Consider the following 19,568-nt stretch of genomic DNA (forward strand, 5'->3'; position numbering starts at 1 on the left):
TTTAATATGCCTAAATACATTTTTGGCAGAATACCTCACTACACATTCTCACTGCAAAAAAAAAAAACTGCAGAAATGTCTGTGGAATGGATCGGCATCTTGGAACAACAGAATCCATCTTATTGACTGATTTCATCAGGAAATAAGTGGACCAGGGACATGTCTGTGGCATGGTAATGGTTGACCAGGGAAATGTCTGTGGCATTGTAGACCAGGGACATGTCTGTGGAATGGTAATGGTTGACCAGGGAAATGTCTGTGGCATGGTAATGGTTGACCAGGGAAATGTCTGTGGCATTGTAGACCAGGGACATGTCTGTGGAATGGTAATGGTTGACCAGGGAAATGTCTGTGGAATGGTAATGGTTGACCAGGGGAATGTCTGTGGAATGGTAATGTTTGACCAGGGACATGACTGTGGCGTGGTAATGGTTGACCAGGGAAATGTCTGTGGCATGGTAATGGTTGACCAGGGAAATGTCTGTGGCATGGTAATGATTGACCAGGGAAATGTCTGTGGCATGGTAATGGTTGACCAGGGAAATGTCTGTGGCATGGTAATGGTTGAGCAGGGAAATGACTGTGGAATGGTAATGGTTGACCAGGGCAATGACCGTGGCATGGTAATGGTTGACACTTACTGTGGTCTTAAATGACAAACTGTCCTATAAATGATTTAATAATCTAGCAAATAAAATACCTCAATCCACATTACGTGCTGAGGGCACAAAATGATCCATTCACAAGTAGGCCTTTTCCTTGACATTATCAGGACATGACAGGCATAATCACCAGTGCTACAATAACATATCACACACATCCGGGTTATCAGAAGACAGAAATGTATCTCTGAGGCCTTTAGTTGACTTATAAACAGACCCCAGTCATTCATCTGATAAGTAAAAAATCTCCTTCTCAACACGAAACTCAATAGAACTCCGAATTTAACACATTCCTCCATTATTTTTAACATCAAGATCAGGGGAGAGCGCGAACGCAGTCCCCCACTACCAGAAATTATGCAATCGAGATTTCCACATTTGAGAAATTCGCAGGGGTCAGCACAGCCGGAGTGCAATGGCTGAGCCTCGCCCTGGGTGAACCGCCTTCGTGATCACGGTGTCTCCCTTGCCAGGTAAGTATGAGTTGTACACGTTGGTAGAGGAGTACTCCTTCCAGGACAAAGGTGTTTGACTCACGGTTACCACTTCTACTACTGATAATACCACATCATATTGAACAGGGTTTAATGACGTTTACGAATACAGTTGCGGACAAGGCGAAGAAAAAAGCAATACATTTTGTTTTACTATATTATATCACGGACCGACTATTTTCCCATCAAGCAACACGGTAGAAATTCTAAATACATTGCATTTTTGGTCTAAATGTTGGTCTGGTAACACACAAGTAGGCGATGTACCAAAATGCTGAAATCACATTCGTGCACACAGCCAACCGAAAGACACCATTTATTTCTGGTGTTTTGTAGCGTTCCAGACGTTGTAGGAATAGTTTCATCACGCTTGTTTTCTGCTCTCAGTAAAATATGATTCCACCATCGACCACAGGGTGGCATACGACCCACAGATATGGAGGAGAAACAGTAGCCTACTACTTCATCAACAAGACACGGTAGTAGCTACAATGGGTGGTTTTTAATTAATTGTTTTATTTCACCAGGTAGGCTAGTTGGGAACAAGTTCTCATTTACAAACTGCGACCTGGCCAAGATAAAGCACAGCAGTGCGACAAAAACAACAACACAGAGTTACACGTAAACAAACGTAGTCAATAACACAGTAGAACATGAAAATAGAAAGATCTATGTACAGTGACATGGCCATACTCGTATTTGTAATTGTATCTGTAAATTGACAGGATGATACTCGCGATCAGGGTTAAACTGAAGTGTTTTAATATGCCTAAATACATTTTTGGCAGAATACCTCACTACACATTCTCACTGCAAAAAAAAAAAACTGCAGAAATGTCTGTGGAATGGATCGGCATCTTGGAACAACAGAATCCATCTTATTGACTGATTTCATCAGGAAATAAGTGGACCAGGGACATGTCTGTGGCATGGTAATGGTTGACCAGGGAAATGTCTGTGGCATTGTAGACCAGGGACATGTCTGTGGAATGGTAATGGTTGACCAGGGAAATGTCTGTGGCATGGTAATGGTTGACCAGGGAAATGTCTGTGGCATTGTAGACCAGGGACATGTCTGTGGAATGGTAATGGTTGACCAGGGAAATGTCTGTGGAATGGTAATGGTTGACCAGGGGAATGTCTGTGGAATGGTAATGTTTGACCAGGGACATGACTGTGGCGTGGTAATGGTTGACCAGGGAAATGTCTGTGGCATGGTAATGGTTGACCAGGGAAATGTCTGTGGCATGGTAATGATTGACCAGGGAAATGTCTGTGGCATGGTAATGGTTGACCAGGGAAATGTCTGTGGCATGGTAATGGTTGAGCAGGGAAATGACTGTGGAATGGTAATGGTTGACCAGGGCAATGACCGTGGCATGGTAATGGTTGACACTTACTGTGGTCTTAAATGACAAACTGTCCTATAAATGATTTAATAATCTAGCAAATAAAATACCTCAATCCACATTACGTCCTGAGGGCACAAAATGATCCATTCACAAGTAGGCCTTTTCCTTGACATTATCAGGACATGACAGGCATAATCACCAGTGCTACAATAACATATCACACACATCCGGGTTATCAGAAGACAGAAATGTATCTCTGAGGCCTTTAGTTGACTTATAAACAGACCCCAGTCATTCATCTGATAAGTAAAAAATCTCCTTCTCAACACGAAACTCAATAGAACTCCGAATTTAACACATTCCTCCATTATTTTTAACATCAAGATCAGGGTAGAGCGCGAACGCAGTCCCCCACTACCAGAAATTATGCAATCGAGATTTCCACATTTGAGAAATTCGCAGGGGTCAGCACAGCCGGAGTGCAATGGCTGAGCCTCGCCCTGGGTGAACCGCCTTCGTGATCACGGTGTCTCCCTTGCCAGGTAAGTATGAGTTGTACACGTTGGTAGAGGAGTACTCCTTCCAGGACAAAGGTGTTTGACTCACGGTTACCACTTCTACTACTGATAATACCACATCATATTGAACAGGGTTTAATGACGTTTACGAATACAGTTGCGGACAAGGCGAAGAAAAAAGCAATACATTTTGTTTTACTATATTATATCACGGACCGACTATTTTCCCATCAAGCAACACGGTAGAAATTCTAAATACATTGCATTTTTGGTCTAAATGTTGGTCTGGTAACACACAAGTAGGCGATGTACCAAAATGCTGAAATCACATTCGTGCACACAGCCAACCGAAAGACACCATTTATTTCTGGTGTTTTGTAGCGTTCCAGACGTTGTAGGAATAGTTTCATCACGCTTGTTTTCTGCTCTCAGTAAAATATGATTCCACCATCGACCACAGGGTGGCATACGACCCACAGATATGGAGGAGAAACAGTAGCCTACTACTTCATCAACAAGACACGGTAGTAGCTACAATGGGTGGTTTTTAATTAATTGTTTTATTTCACCAGGTAGGCTAGTTGGGAACAAGTTCTCATTTACAAACTGCGACCTGGCCAAGATAAAGCACAGCAGTGCGACAAAAACAACAACACAGAGTTACACGTAAACAAACGTAGTCAATAACACAGTAGAACATGAAAATAGAAAGATCTATGTACAGTGACATGGCCATACTCGTATTTGTAATTGTATCTGTAAATTGACAGGATGATACTCGCGATCAGGGTTAAACTGAAGTGTTTTAATATGCCTAAATACATTTTTGGCAGAATACCTCACTACACATTCTCACTGCAAAAAAAAAAAACTGCAGAAATGTCTGTGGAATGGATCGGCATCTTGGAACAACAGAATCCATCTTATTGACTGATTTCATCAGGAAATAAGTGGACCAGGGACATGTCTGTGGCATGGTAATGGTTGACCAGGGAAATGTCTGTGGCATTGTAGACCAGGGACATGTCTGTGGAATGGTAATGGTTGACCAGGGAAATGTCTGTGGCATGGTAATGGTTGACCAGGGAAATGTCTGTGGCATTGTAGACCAGGGACATGTCTGTGGAATGGTAATGGTTGACCAGGGAAATGTCTGTGGAATGGTAATGGTTGACCAGGGGAATGTCTGTGGAATGGTAATGGTTGACCAGGGAAATGTCTGTGGCATGGTAATGATTGACCAGGGACATGACTGTGGCGTGGTAATGGTTGACCAGGGAAATGTCTGTGGCATGGTAATGGTTGACCAGGGAAATGTCTGTGGCATGGTAATGATTGACCAGGGAAATGTCTGTGGCATGGTAATGGTTGACCAGGGAAATGTCTGTGGCATGGTAATGGTTGAGCAGGGAAATGACTGTGGAATGGTAATGGTTGACCAGGGCAATGACCGTGGCATGGTAATGGTTGACACTTACTGTGGTCTTAAATGACAAACTGTCCTATAAATGATTTAATAATCTAGCAAATAAAATACCTCAATCCACATTACGTCCTGAGGGCACAAAATGATCCATTCACAAGTAGGCCTTTTCCTTGACATTATCAGGACATGACAGGCATAATCACCAGTGCTACAATAACATATCACACACATCCGGGTTATCAGAAGACAGAAATGTATCTCTGAGGCCTTTAGTTGACTTATAAACAGACCCCAGTCATTCATCTGATAAGTAAAAAATCTCCTTCTCAACACGAAACTCAATAGAACTCCGAATTTAACACATTCCTCCATTATTTTTAACATCAAGATCAGGGGAGAGCGCGAACGCAGTCCCCCACTACCAGAAATTACGCAATCGAGATTTCCACATTTGAGAAATTCGCAGGGGTCAGCACAGCCGGAGTGCAATGGCTGAGCCTCGCCCTGGGTGAACCGCCTTCGTGATCACGGTGTCTCCCTTGCCAGGTAAGTATGAGTTGTACACGTTGGTAGAGGAGTACTCCTTCCAGGACAAAGGTGTTTGACTCACGGTTACCACTTCTACTACTGATAATACCACATCATATTGAACAGGGTTTAATGACGTTTACGAATACAGTTGCGGACAAGGCGAAGAAAAAAGCAATACATTTTGTTTTACTATATTATATCACGGACCGACTATTTTCCCATCAAGCAACACGGTAGAAATTCTAAATACATTGCATTTTTGGTCTAAATGTTGGTCTGGTAACACACAAGTAGGCGATGTACCAAAATGCTGAAATCACATTCGTGCACACAGCCAACCGAAAGACACCATTTATTTCTGGTGTTTTGTAGCGTTCCAGACGTTGTAGGAATAGTTTCATCACGCTTGTTTTCTGCTCTCAGTAAAATATGATTCCACCATCGACCACAGGGTGGCATACGACCCACAGATATGGAGGAGAAACAGTAGCCTACTACTTCATCAACAAGACACGGTAGTAGCTACAATGGGTGGTTTTTAATTAATTGTTTTATTTCACCAGGTAGGCTAGTTGGGAACAAGTTCTCATTTACAAACTGCGACCTGGCCAAGATAAAGCACAGCAGTGCGACAAAAACAACAACACAGAGTTACACGTAAACAAACGTAGTCAATAACACAGTAGAACATGAAAATAGAAAGATCTATGTACAGTGACATGGCCATACTCGTATTTGTAATTGTATCTGTAAATTGACAGGATGATACTCGCGATCAGGGTTAAACTGAAGTGTTTTAATATGCCTAAATACATTTTTGGCAGAATACCTCACTACACATTCTCACTGCAAAAAAAAAAAACTGCAGAAATGTCTGTGGAATGGATCGGCATCTTGGAACAACAGAATCCATCTTATTGACTGATTTCATCAGGAAATAAGTGGACCAGGGACATGTCTGTGGCATGGTAATGGTTGACCAGGGAAATGTCTGTGGCATTGTAGACCAGGGACATGTCTGTGGAATGGTAATGGTTGACCAGGGAAATGTCTGTGGCATGGTAATGGTTGACCAGGGAAATGTCTGTGGCATTGTAGACCAGGGACATGTCTGTGGAATGGTAATGGTTGACCAGGGAAATGTCTGTGGAATGGTAATGGTTGACCAGGGGAATGTCTGTGGAATGGTAATGTTTGACCAGGGACATGACTGTGGCGTGGTAATGGTTGACCAGGGAAATGTCTGTGGCATGGTAATGGTTGACCAGGGAAATGTCTGTGGCATGGTAATGATTGACCAGGGAAATGTCTGTGGCATGGTAATGGTTGACCAGGGAAATGTCTGTGGCATGGTAATGGTTGAGCAGGGAAATGACTGTGGAATGGTAATGGTTGACCAGGGCAATGACCGTGGCATGGTAATGGTTGACACTTACTGTGGTCTTAAATGACAAACTGTCCTATAAATGATTTAATAATCTAGCAAATAAAATACCTCAATCCACATTACGTGCTGAGGGCACAAAATGATCCATTCACAAGTAGGCCTTTTCCTTGACATTATCAGGACATGACAGGCATAATCACCAGTGCTACAATAACATATCACACACATCCGGGTTATCAGAAGACAGAAATGTATCTCTGAGGCCTTTAGTTGACTTATAAACAGACCCCAGTCATTCATCTGATAAGTAAAAAATCTCCTTCTCAACACGAAACTCAATAGAACTCCGAATTTAACACATTCCTCCATTATTTTTAACATCAAGATCAGGGGAGAGCGCGAACGCAGTCCCCCACTACCAGAAATTATGCAATCGAGATTTCCACATTTGAGAAATTCGCAGGGGTCAGCACAGCCGGAGTGCAATGGCTGAGCCTCGCCCTGGGTGAACCGCCTTCGTGATCACGGTGTCTCCCTTGCCAGGTAAGTATGAGTTGTACACGTTGGTAGAGGAGTACTCCTTCCAGGACAAAGGTGTTTGACTCACGGTTACCACTTCTACTACTGATAATACCACATCATATTGAACAGGGTTTAATGACGTTTACGAATACAGTTGCGGACAAGGCGAAGAAAAAAGCAATACATTTTGTTTTACTATATTATATCACGGACCGACTATTTTCCCATCAAGCAACACGGTAGAAATTCTAAATACATTGCATTTTTGGTCTAAATGTTGGTCTGGTAACACACAAGTAGGCGATGTACCAAAATGCTGAAATCACATTCGTGCACACAGCCAACCGAAAGACACCATTTATTTCTGGTGTTTTGTAGCGTTCCAGACGTTGTAGGAATAGTTTCATCACGCTTGTTTTCTGCTCTCAGTAAAATATGATTCCACCATCGACCACAGGGTGGCATACGACCCACAGATATGGAGGAGAAACAGTAGCCTACTACTTCATCAACAAGACACGGTAGTAGCTACAATGGGTGGTTTTTAATTAATTGTTTTATTTCACCAGGTAGGCTAGTTGGGAACAAGTTCTCATTTACAAACTGCGACCTGGCCAAGATAAAGCACAGCAGTGCGACAAAAACAACAACACAGAGTTACACGTAAACAAACGTAGTCAATAACACAGTAGAACATGAAAATAGAAAGATCTATGTACAGTGACATGGCCATACTCGTATTTGTAATTGTATCTGTAAATTGACAGGATGATACTCGCGATCAGGGTTAAACTGAAGTGTTTTAATATGCCTAAATACATTTTTGGCAGAATACCTCACTACACATTCTCACTGCAAAAAAAAAAAACTGCAGAAATGTCTGTGGAATGGATCGGCATCTTGGAACAACAGAATCCATCTTATTGACTGATTTCATCAGGAAATAAGTGGACCAGGGACATGTCTGTGGCATGGTAATGGTTGACCAGGGAAATGTCTGTGGCATTGTAGACCAGGGACATGTCTGTGGAATGGTAATGGTTGACCAGGGAAATGTCTGTGGCATGGTAATGGTTGACCAGGGAAATGTCTGTGGCATTGTAGACCAGGGACATGTCTGTGGAATGGTAATGGTTGACCAGGGAAATGTCTGTGGAATGGTAATGGTTGACCAGGGGAATGTCTGTGGAATGGTAATGTTTGACCAGGGACATGACTGTGGCGTGGTAATGGTTGACCAGGGAAATGTCTGTGGCATGGTAATGGTTGACCAGGGAAATGTCTGTGGCATGGTAATGATTGACCAGGGAAATGTCTGTGGCATGGTAATGGTTGACCAGGGAAATGTCTGTGGCATGGTAATGGTTGAGCAGGGAAATGACTGTGGAATGGTAATGGTTGACCAGGGCAATGACCGTGGCATGGTAATGGTTGACACTTACTGTGGTCTTAAATGACAAACTGTCCTATAAATGATTTAATAATCTAGCAAATAAAATACCTCAATCCACATTACGTCCTGAGGGCACAAAATTATCCATTCACAAGTAGGCCTTTTCCTTGACATTATCAGGACATGACAGGCATAATCACCAGTGCTACAATAACATATCACACACATCCGGGTTATCAGAAGACAGAAATGTATCTCTGAGCCCTTTAGTTGACTTATAAACAGACCCCAGTCATTCATCTGATAAGTAAAAATTCTCCTTCTCAACACGAAACTCAATAGAACTCCGAATTTAACACATTCCTCCATTATTTTTAACATCAAGATCAGGGGAGAGCGCGAACGCAGTCCCCCACTACCAGAAATTATGCAATCGAGATTTCCACATTTGAGAAATTCGCAGGGGTCAGCACAGCCGGAGTGCAATGGCTGAGCCTCGCCCTGGGTGAACCGCCTTCGTGATCACGGTGTCTCCCTTGCCAGGTAAGTATGAGTTGTACACGTTGGTAGAGGAGTACTCCTTCCAGGACAAAGGTGTTTGACTCACGGTTACCACTTCTACTACTGATAATACCACATCATATTGAACAGGGTTTAATGACGTTTACGAATACAGTTGCGGACAAGGCGAAGAAAAAAGCAATACATTTTGTTTTACTATATTATATCACGGACCGACTATTTTCCCATCAAGCAACACGGTAGAAATTCTAAATACATTGCATTTTTGGTCTAAATGTTGGTCTGGTAACACACAAGTAGGCGATGTACCAAAATGCTGAAATCACATTCGTGCACACAGCCAACCGAAAGACACCATTTATTTCTGGTGTTTTGTAGCGTTCCAGACGTTGTAGGAATAGTTTCATCACGCTTGTTTTCTGCTCTCAGTAAAATATGATTCCACCATCGACCACAGGGTGGCATGCGACCCACAGATATGGAGGAGAAACAGTAGCCTACTACTTCATCAACAAGACACGGTAGTAGCTACAATGGGTGGTTTTTAATTAATTGTTTTATTTCACCAGGTAGGCTAGTTGGGAACAAGTTCTCATTTACAAACTGCGACCTGGCCAAGATAAAGCACAGCAGTGCGACAAAAACAACAACACAGAGTTACACGTAAACAAACGTAGTCAATAACACAGTAGAACATGAAAATAGAAAGATCTATGTACAGTGACATGGCCATACTCGTATTTGTAATTGTATCTGTAAATTGACAGGATGATACTCGCGATCAGGGTTAAACTGAAGTGTTTTAATATGCCTAAATACATTTTTGGCAGAATACCTCACTACACATTCTCACTGCAAAAAAAAAAAACTGCAGAAATGTCTGTGGAATGGATCGGCATCTTGGAACAACAGAATCCATCTTATTGACTGATTTCATCAGGAAATAAGTGGACCAGGGACATGTCTGTGGCATGGTAATGGTTGACCAGGGAAATGTCTGTGGCATTGTAGACCAGGGACATGTCTGTGGAATGGTAATGGTTGACCAGGGAAATGTCTGTGGCATGGTAATGGTTGACCAGGGAAATGTCTGTGGCATTGTAGACCAGGGACATGTCTGTGGTATGGTAATGGTTGACCAAGGAAATGTCTGTGGAATGGTAATGGTTGACCAGGGGAATGTCTGTGGAATGGTAATGTTTGACCAGGGACATGACTGTGGCGTGGTAATGGTTGACCAGGGAAATGTCTGTGGCATGGTAATGGTTGACCAGGGAAATGTCTGTGGCATGGTAATGATTGACCAGGGAAATGTCTGTGGCATGGTAATGGTTGACCAGGGAAATGTCTGTGGCATGGTAATGGTTGAGCAGGGAAATGACTGTGGAATGGTAATGGTTGACCAGGGCAATGACCGTGGCATGGTAATGGTTGACACTTACTGTGGTCTTAAATGACAAACTGTCCTATAAATGATTTAATAATCTAGCAAATAAAATACCTCAATCCACATTACGTCCTGAGGGCACAAAATTATCCATTCACAAGTAGGCCTTTTCCTTGACATTATCAGGACATGACAGGCATAATCACCAGTGCTACAATAACATATCACACACATCCGGGTTATCAGAAGACAGAAATGTATCTCTGAGCCCTTTAGTTGACTTATAAACAGACCCCAGTCATTCATCTGATAAGTAAAAAATCTCCTTCTCAACACGAAACTCAATAGAACTCCGAATTTAACACATTCCTCCATTATTTTTAACATCAAGATCAGGGGAGAGCGCGAACGCAGTCCCCCACTACCAGAAATTATGCAATCGAGATTTCCACATTTGAGAAATTCGCAGGGGTCAGCACAGCCGGAGTGCAATGGCTGAGCCTCGCCCTGGGTGAACCGCCTTCGTGATCACGGTGTCTCCCTTGCCAGGTAAGTATGAGTTGTACACGTTGGTAGAGGAGTACTCCTTCCAGGACAAAGGTGTTTGACTCACGGTTACCACTTCTACTACTGATAATACCACATCATATTGAACAGGGTTTAATGACGTTTACGAATACAGTTGCGGACAAGGCGAAGAAAAAAGCAATACATTTTGTTTTACTATATTATATCACGGACCGACTATTTTCCCATCAAGCAACACGGTAGAAATTCTAAATACATTGCATTTTTGGTCTAAATGTTGGTCTGGTAACACACAAGTAGGCGATGTACCAAAATGCTGAAATCACATTCGTGCACACAGCCAACCGAAAGACACCATTTATTTCTGGTGTTTTGTAGCGTTCCAGACGTTGTAGGAATAGTTTCATCACGCTTGTTTTCTGCTCTCAGTAAAATATGATTCCACCATCGACCACAGGGTGGCATACGACCCACAGATATGGAGGAGAAACAGTAGCCTACTACTTCATCAACAAGACACGGTAGTAGCTACAATGGGTGGTTTTTAATTAATTGTTTTATTTCACCAGGTAGGCTAGTTGGGAACAAGTTCTCATTTACAAACTGCGACCTGGCCAAGATAAAGCACAGCAGTGCGACAAAAACAACAACACAGAGTTACACGTAAACAAACGTAGTCAATAACACAGTAGAACATGAAAATAGAAAGATCTATGTACAGTGACATGGCCATACTCGTATTTGTAATTGTATCTGTAAATTGACAGGATGATACTCGCGATCAGGGTTAAACTGAAGTGTTTTAATATGCCTAAATACATTTTTGGCAGAATACCTCACTACACATTCTCACTGCAAAAAAAAAAAACTGCAGAAATGTCTGTGGAATGGATCGGCATCTTGGAACAACAGAATCCATCTTATTGACTGATTTCATCAGGAAATAAGTGGACCAGGGACATGTCTGTGGCATGGTAATGGTTGACCAGGGAAATGTCTGTGGCATTGTAGACCAGGGACATGTCTGTGGAATGGTAATGGTTGACCAGGGAAATGTCTGTGGCATGGTAATGGTTGACCAGGGAAATGTCTGTGGCATTGTAGACCAGGGACATGTCTGTGGAATGGTAATGGTTGACCAGGGAAATGTCTGTGGAATGGTAATGGTTGACCAGGGGAATGTCTGTGGCATGGTAATGATTGAGCAGGGAAATGACTGTGGAATGGTAATGGTTGACACTTACTGTGGTCTTAAATGACAAACTGTCCTATAAATGATTTAATAATCTAGCAAATAAAATACCTCAATCCACATTATTTCCTGAGGGCACAAAATTATCCATTCACAAGTAGGCCTTTTCCTTGACATTATCAGGACATGACAGGCATAATCACCAGTGCTACAATAACATATCACACACATCCGGGTTATCAGAAGACAGAAATGTATCTCTGAGCCCTTTAGTTGACTTATAAACAGACCCCAGTCATTCATCTGAGAGGTAAAAAATCTGCTCAACACGAAACTCAATAGAACTCCGAATTTAACACATTCCTCCATTATTTTTAACATCAAGATCAGGGGAGAGCGCGAACGCAGTCCCCCACTACCAGAAATTATGCAATCGAGATTTCCACATTTGAGAAATTCGCAGGGGTCAGCACAGCCGGAGTGCAATGGCTGAGCCTCGCCCTGGGTGAACCGCCTTCGTGATCACGGTGTCTCCCTTGCCAGGTAAGTATGAGTTGTACACGTTGGTAGAGGAGTACTCCTTCCAGGACAAAGGTGTTTGACTCACGGTTACCACTTCTACTACTGATAATACCACATCATATTGAACAGGGTTTAATGACGTTTACGAATACAGTTGCGGACAAGGCGAAGAAAAAAGCAATACATTTTGTTTTACTATATTATATCACGGACCGACTATTTTCCCATCAAGCAACACGGTAGAAATTCTAAATACATTGCATTTTTGGTCTAAATGTTGGTCTGGTAACACACAAGTAGGCGATGTACCAAAATGCTGAAATCACATTCGTGCACACAGCCAACCGAAAGACACCATTTATTTCTGGTGTTTTGTAGCGTTCCAGACGTTGTAGGAATAGTTTCATCACGCTTGTTTTCTGCTCTCAGTAAAATATGATTCCACCATCGACCACAGGGTGGCATACGACCCACAGATATGGAGGAGAAACAGTAGCCTACTACTTCATCAACAAGACACGGTAGTAGCTACAATGGGTGGTTTTTAATTAATTGTTTTATTTCACCAGGTAGGCTAGTTGGGAACAAGTTCTCATTTACAAACTGCGACCTGGCCAAGATAAAGCACAGCAGTGCGACAAAAACAACAACACAGAGTTACACGTAAACAAACGTAGTCAATAACACAGTAGAACATGAAAATAGAAAGATCTATGTACAGTGACATGGCCATACTCGTATTTGTAATTGTATCTGTAAATTGACAGGATGATACTCGCGATCAGGGTTAAACTGAAGTGTTTTAATATGCCTAAATACATTTTTGGCAGAATACCTCACTACACATTCTCACTGCAAAAAAAAAAAACTGCAGAAATGTCTGTGGAATGGATCGGCATCTTGGAACAACAGAATCCATCTTATTGACTGATTTCATCAGGAAATAAGTGGACCAGGGACATGTCTGTGGCATGGTAATGGTTGACCAGGGAAATGTCTGTGGCATTGTAGACCAGGGACATGTCTGTGGAATGGTAATGGTTGACCAGGGAAATGTCTGTGGCATGGTAATGGTTGACCAGGGAAATGTCTGTGGCATTGTAGACCAGGGACATGTCTGTGGAATGGTAATGGTTGACCAGGGAAATGTCTGTGGAATGGTAATGGTTGACCAGGGGAATGTCTGTGGAATGGTAATGTTTGACCAGGGACATGACTGTGGCGTGGTAATGGTTGACCAGGGAAATGTCTGTGGCATGGTAATGGTTGACCAGGGAAATGTCTGTGGCATGGTAATGATTGACCAGGGAAATGTCTGTGGCATGGTAATGGTTGACCAGGGAAATGTCTGTGGCATGGTAATGGTTGAGCAGGGAAATGACTGTGGAATGGTAATGGTTGACCAGGGCAATGACCGTGGCATGGTAATGGTTGACACTTACTGTGGTCTTAAATGACAAACTGTCCTATAAATGATTTAATAATCTAGCAAATAAAATACCTCAATCCACATTACGTGCTGAGGGCACAAAATGATCCATTCACAAGTAGGCCTTTTCCTTGACATTATCAGGACATGACAGGCATAATCACCAGTGCTACAATAACATATCACACACATCCGGGTTATCAGAAGACAGAAATGTATCTCTGAGGCCTTTAGTTGACTTATAAACAGACCCCAGTCATTCATCTGATAAGTAAAAAATCTCCTTCTCAACACGAAACTCAATAGAACTCCGAATTTAACACATTCCTCCATTATTTTTAACATCAAGATCAGGGGAGAGTTTCCACATTTGAGAAATTCGCAGGGGTCAGCACAGCCGGAGTGCAATGGCTGAGCCTCGCCCTGGGTGAACCGCCTTCGTGATCACGGTGTCTCCCTTGCCAGGTAAGTATGAGTTGTACACGTTGGTAGAGGAGTACTCCTTCCAGGACAAAGGTGTTTGACTCACGGTTACCACTTCTACTACTGATAATACCACATCATATTGAACAGGGTTTAATGACGTTTACGAATACAGTTGCGGACAAGGCGAAGAAAAAAGCAATACATTTTGTTTTACTATATTATATCACGGACCGACTATTTTCCCATCAAGCAACACGGTAGAAATTCTAAATACATTGCATTTTTGGTCTAAATGTTGGTCTGGTAACACACAAGTAGGCGATGTACCAAAATGCTGAAATCACATTCGTGCACACAGCCAACCGAAAGACACCATTTATTTCTGGTGTTTTGTAGCGTTCCAGACGTTGTAGGAATAGTTTCATCACGCTTGTTTTCTGCTCTCAGTAAAATATGATTCCACCATCGACCACAGGGTGGCATACGACCCACAGATATGGAGGAGAAACAGTAGCCTACTACTTCATCAACAAGACACGGTAGTAGCTACAATGGGTGGTTTTTAATTAATTGTTTTATTTCACCAGGTAGGCTAGTTGGGAACAAGTTCTCATTTACAAACTGCGACCTGGCCAAGATAAAGCACAGCAGTGCGACAAAAACAACAACACAGAGTTACACGTAAACAAACGTAGTCAATAACACAGTAGAACATGAAAATAGAAAGATCTATGTACAGTGACATGGCCATACTCGTATTTGTAATTGTATCTGTAAATTGACAGGATGATACTCGCGATCAGGGTTAAACTGAAGTGTTTTAATATGCCTAAATACATTTTTGGCAGAATACCTCACTACACATTCTCACTGCAAAAAAAAAAAACTGCAGAAATGTCTGTGGAATGGATCGGCATCTTGGAACAACAGAATCCATCTTATTGACTGATTTCATCAGGAAATAAGTGGACCAGGGACATGTCTGTGGCATGGTAATGGTTGACCAGGGAAATGTCTGTGGCATTGTAGACCAGGGACATGTCTGTGGAATGGTAATGGTTGACCAGGGAAATGTCTGTGGCATGGTAATGGTTGACCAGGGAAATGTCTGTGGCATTGTAGACCAGGGACATGTCTGTGGAATGGTAATGGTTGACCAGGGAAATGTCTGTGGAATGGTAATGGTTGACCAGGGGAATGTCTGTGGAATGGTAATGTTTGACCAGGGACATGACTGTGGCGTGGTAATGGTTGACCAGGGAAATGTCTGTGGCATGGTAATGGTTGACCAGGGAAATGTCTGTGGCATGGTAATGATTGACCAGGGAAATGTCTGTGGCATGGTAATGGTTGACCAGGGAAATGTCTGTGGCATGGTAATGGTTGAGCAGGGAAATGACTGTGGAATGGTAATGGTTGACACTTACTGTGGTCTTAAATGACAAACTGTCCTATAAATGATTTAATAATCTAGCAAATAAAATACCTCAATCCACATTACGTCCTGAGGGCACAAAATGATCCATTCACAAGTAGGCCTTTTCCTTGACATTATCAGGACATGACAGGCATAATCACCAGTGCTACAATAACATATCACACACATCCGGGTTATCAGAAGACAGAAATGTATCTCTGAGGCCTTTAGTTGACTTATAAACAGACCCCAGTCATTCATCTGATAAGTAAAAAATCTCCTTCTCAACACGAAACTCAATAGAACTCCGAATTTAACACATTCCTCCATTATTTTTAACATCAAGATCAGGGGAGAGCGCGAACGCAGTCCCCCACTACCAGAAATTATGCAATCGAGATTTCCACATTTGAGAAATTCGCAGGGGTCAGCACAGCCGGAGTGCAATGGCTGAGCCTCGCCCTGGGTGAACCGCCTTCGTGATCACGGTGTCTCCCTTGCCAGGTAAGTATGAGTTGTACACGTTGGTAGAGGAGTACTCCTTCCAGGACAAAGGTGTTTGACTCACGGTTACCACTTCTACTACTGATAATACCACATCATATTGAACAGGGTTTAATGACGTTTACGAATACAGTTGCGGACAAGGCGAAGAAAAAAGCAATACATTTTGTTTTACTATATTATATCACGGACCGACTATTTTCCCATCAAGCAACACGGTAGAAATTCTAAATACATTGCATTTTTGGTCTAAATGTTGGTCTGGTAACACACAAGTAGGCGATGTACCAAAATGCTGAAATCACATTCGTGCACACAGCCAACCGAAAGACACCATTTATTTCTGGTGTTTTGTAGCGTTCCAGACGTTGTAGGAATAGTTTCATCACGCTTGTTTTCTGCTCTCAGTAAAATATGATTCCACCATCGACCACAGGGTGGCATGCGACCCACAGATATGGAGGAGAAACAGTAGCCTACTACTTCATCAACAAGACACGGTAGTAGCTACAATGGGTGGTTTTTAATTAATTGTTTTATTTCACCAGGTAGGCTAGTTGGGAACAAGTTCTCATTTACAAACTGCGACCTGGCCAAGATAAAGCACAGCAGTGCGACAAAAACAACAACACAGAGTTACACGTAAACAAACGTAGTCAATAACACAGTAGAACATGAAAATAGAAAGATCTATGTACAGTGACATGGCCATACTCGTATTTGTAATTGTATCTGTAAATTGACAGGATGATACTCGCGATCAGGGTTAAACTGAAGTGTTTTAATATGCCTAAATACATTTTTGGCAGAATACCTCACTACACATTCTCACTGCAAAAAAAAAAAACTGCAGAAATGTCTGTGGAATGGATCGGCATCTTGGAACAACAGAATCCATCTTATTGACTGATTTCATCAGGAAATAAGTGGACCAGGGACATGTCTGTGGCATGGTAATGGTTGACCAGGGAAATGTCTGTGGCATTGTAGACCAGGGACATGTCTGTGGAATGGTAATGGTTGACCAGGGAAATGTCTGTGGCATGGTAATGGTTGACCAGGGAAATGTCTGTGGCATTGTAGACCAGGGACATGTCTGTGGAATGGTAATGGTTGACCAGGGAAATGTCTGTGGAATGGTAATGGTTGACCAGGGGAATGTCTGTGGAATGGTAATGTTTGACCAGGGACATGACTGTGGCGTGGTAATGGTTGACCAGGGAAATGTCTGTGGCATGGTAATGGTTGACCAGGGAAATGTCTGTGGCATGGTAATGATTGACCAGGGAAATGTCTGTGGCATGGTAATGGTTGACCAGGGAAATGTCTGTGGCATGGTAATGGTTGAGCAGGGAAATGACTGTGGAATGGTAATGGTTGACCAGGGCAATGACCGTGGCATGGTAATGGTTGACACTTACTGTGGTCTTAAATGACAAACTGTCCTATAAATGATTTAATAATCTAGCAAATAAAATACCTCAATCCACATTACGTGCTGAGGGCACAAAATGATCCATTCACAAGTAGGCCTTTTCCTTGACATTATCAGGACATGACAGGCATAATCACCAGTGCTACAATAACATATCACACACATCCGGGTTATCAGAAGACAGAAATGTATCTCTGAGGCCTTTAGTTGACTTATAAACAGACCCCAGTCATTCATCTGATAAGTAAAAAATCTCCTTCTCAACACGAAACTCAATAGAACTCCGAATTTAACACATTCCTCCATTATTTTTAACATCAAGATCAGGGGAGAGCGCGAACGCAGTCCCCCACTACCAGAAATTATGCAATCGAGATTTCCACATTTGAGAAATTCGCAGGGGTCAGCACAGCCGGAGTGCAATGGCTGAGCCTCGCCCTGGGTGAACCGCCTTCGTGATCACGGTGTCTCCCTTGCCAGGTAAGTATGAGTTGTACACGTTGGTAGAGGAGTACTCCTTCCAGGACAAAGGTGTTTGACTCACGGTTACCACTTCTACTACTGATAATACCACATCATATTGAACAGGGTTTAATGACGTTTACGAATACAGTTGCGGACAAGGCGAAGAAAAAAGCAATACATTTTGTTTTACTATATTATATCACGGACCGACTATTTTCCCATCAAGCAACACGGTAGAAATTCTAAATACATTGCATTTTTGGTCTAAATGTTGGTCTGGTAACACACAAGTAGGCGATGTACCAAAATGCTGAAATCACATTCGTGCACACAGCCAACCGAAAGACACCATTTATTTCTGGTGTTTTGTAGCGTTCCAGACGTTGTAGGAATAGTTTCATCACGCTTGTTTTCTGCTCTCAGTAAAATATGATTCCACCATCGACCACAGGGTGGCATACGACCCACAGATATGGAGGAGAAACAGTAGCCTACTACTTCATCAACAAGACACGGTAGTAGCTACAATGGGTGGTTTTTAATTAATTGTTTTATTTCACCAGGTAGGCTAGTTGGGAACAAGTTCTCATTTACAAACTGCGACCTGGCCAAGATAAAGCACAGCAGTGCGACAAAAACAACAACACAGAGTTACACGTAAACAAACGTAGTCAATAACACAGTAGAACATGAAAATAGAAAGATCTATGTACAGTGACATGGCCATACTCGTATTTGTAATTGTATCTGTAAATTGACAGGATGATACTCGCGATCAGGGTTAAACTGAAGTGTTTTAATATGCCTAAATACATTTTTGGCAGAATACCTCACTACACATTCTCACTGCAAAAAAAAAAAACTGCAGAAATGTCTGTGGAATGGATCGGCATCTTGGAACAACAGAATCCATCTTATTGACTGATTTCATCAGGAAATAAGTGGACCAGGGACATGTCTGTGGCATGGTAATGGTTGACCAGGGAAATGTCTGTGGCATTGTAGACCAGGGACATGTCTGTGGAATGGTAATGGTTGACCAGGGAAATGTCTGTGGCATGGTAATGGTTGACCAGGGAAATGTCTGTGGCATTGTAGACCAGGGACATGTCTGTGGAATGGTAATGGTTGACCAGGGAAATGTCTGTGGAATGGTAATGGTTGACCAGGGGAATGTCTGTGGAATGGTAATGTTTGACCAGGGACATGACTGTGGCATGGTAATGGTTGACCAGGGAAATGTCTGTGGCATGGTAATGGTTGACCAGGGAAATGTCTGTGGCATGGTAATGATTGACCAGGGAAATGTCTGTGGCATGGTAATGGTTGACCAGGGAAATGTCTGTGGCATGGTAATGGTTGAGCAGGGAAATGACTGTGGAATGGTAATGGTTGACACTTACTGTGGTCTTAAATGACAAACTGTCCTATAAATGATTTAATAATCTAGCAAATA

General features: G+C 42.4%; 9 non-coding genes and 1 pseudogene across 9 annotated transcripts; all 10 read right to left on the reverse strand.

The window, feature by feature from the left end:
- Window positions 1-979: 979 nt before the first annotated feature.
- On the reverse strand, window positions 980-1,143 carry LOC149980543 (U1 spliceosomal RNA). The gene has a single exon (XR_016484241.1). It is a non-coding gene; the product is annotated as a U1 spliceosomal RNA (small nuclear RNA).
- A 1,751-nt stretch (window positions 1,144-2,894) lies between these two features.
- On the reverse strand, window positions 2,895-3,058 carry LOC149980544 (U1 spliceosomal RNA). The gene has a single exon (XR_016484211.1). It is a non-coding gene; the product is annotated as a U1 spliceosomal RNA (small nuclear RNA).
- Window positions 3,059-4,842: 1,784 nt separating this feature from the next.
- On the reverse strand, window positions 4,843-5,006 carry LOC149980545 (U1 spliceosomal RNA). Its single transcript, XR_016484171.1, has one exon. It is a non-coding gene; the product is annotated as a U1 spliceosomal RNA (small nuclear RNA).
- A 1,751-nt stretch (window positions 5,007-6,757) lies between these two features.
- LOC149980546 (U1 spliceosomal RNA) lies at window positions 6,758-6,921 on the reverse strand. The gene has a single exon (XR_016484242.1). It is a non-coding gene; the product is annotated as a U1 spliceosomal RNA (small nuclear RNA).
- A 1,751-nt stretch (window positions 6,922-8,672) lies between these two features.
- LOC149980547 (U1 spliceosomal RNA) lies at window positions 8,673-8,836 on the reverse strand. The gene has a single exon (XR_016484243.1). It is a non-coding gene; the product is annotated as a U1 spliceosomal RNA (small nuclear RNA).
- A 1,751-nt stretch (window positions 8,837-10,587) lies between these two features.
- On the reverse strand, window positions 10,588-10,751 carry LOC149980548 (U1 spliceosomal RNA). The gene has a single exon (XR_016484244.1). It is a non-coding gene; the product is annotated as a U1 spliceosomal RNA (small nuclear RNA).
- A 1,550-nt stretch (window positions 10,752-12,301) lies between these two features.
- LOC149980549 (U1 spliceosomal RNA) lies at window positions 12,302-12,465 on the reverse strand. Its single transcript, XR_016484245.1, has one exon. It is a non-coding gene; the product is annotated as a U1 spliceosomal RNA (small nuclear RNA).
- Window positions 12,466-14,208: 1,743 nt separating this feature from the next.
- LOC149980550 (U1 spliceosomal RNA) lies at window positions 14,209-14,338 on the reverse strand (annotated as a pseudogene).
- Window positions 14,339-16,056: 1,718 nt separating this feature from the next.
- LOC149980551 (U1 spliceosomal RNA) lies at window positions 16,057-16,220 on the reverse strand. Its single transcript, XR_016484246.1, has one exon. It is a non-coding gene; the product is annotated as a U1 spliceosomal RNA (small nuclear RNA).
- Window positions 16,221-17,971: 1,751 nt separating this feature from the next.
- Window positions 17,972-18,135, reverse strand: LOC149980552 (U1 spliceosomal RNA). The gene has a single exon (XR_016484247.1). It is a non-coding gene; the product is annotated as a U1 spliceosomal RNA (small nuclear RNA).
- Window positions 18,136-19,568: the final 1,433 nt, after the last annotated feature.

Source organism: Oncorhynchus mykiss, chromosome 10, assembly GCF_057628025.1.
Source record: "Oncorhynchus mykiss isolate SJ-2025 chromosome 10, ASM5762802v1, whole genome shotgun sequence".
Taxonomy (NCBI): Eukaryota; Metazoa; Chordata; class Actinopteri; order Salmoniformes; family Salmonidae; genus Oncorhynchus; species Oncorhynchus mykiss.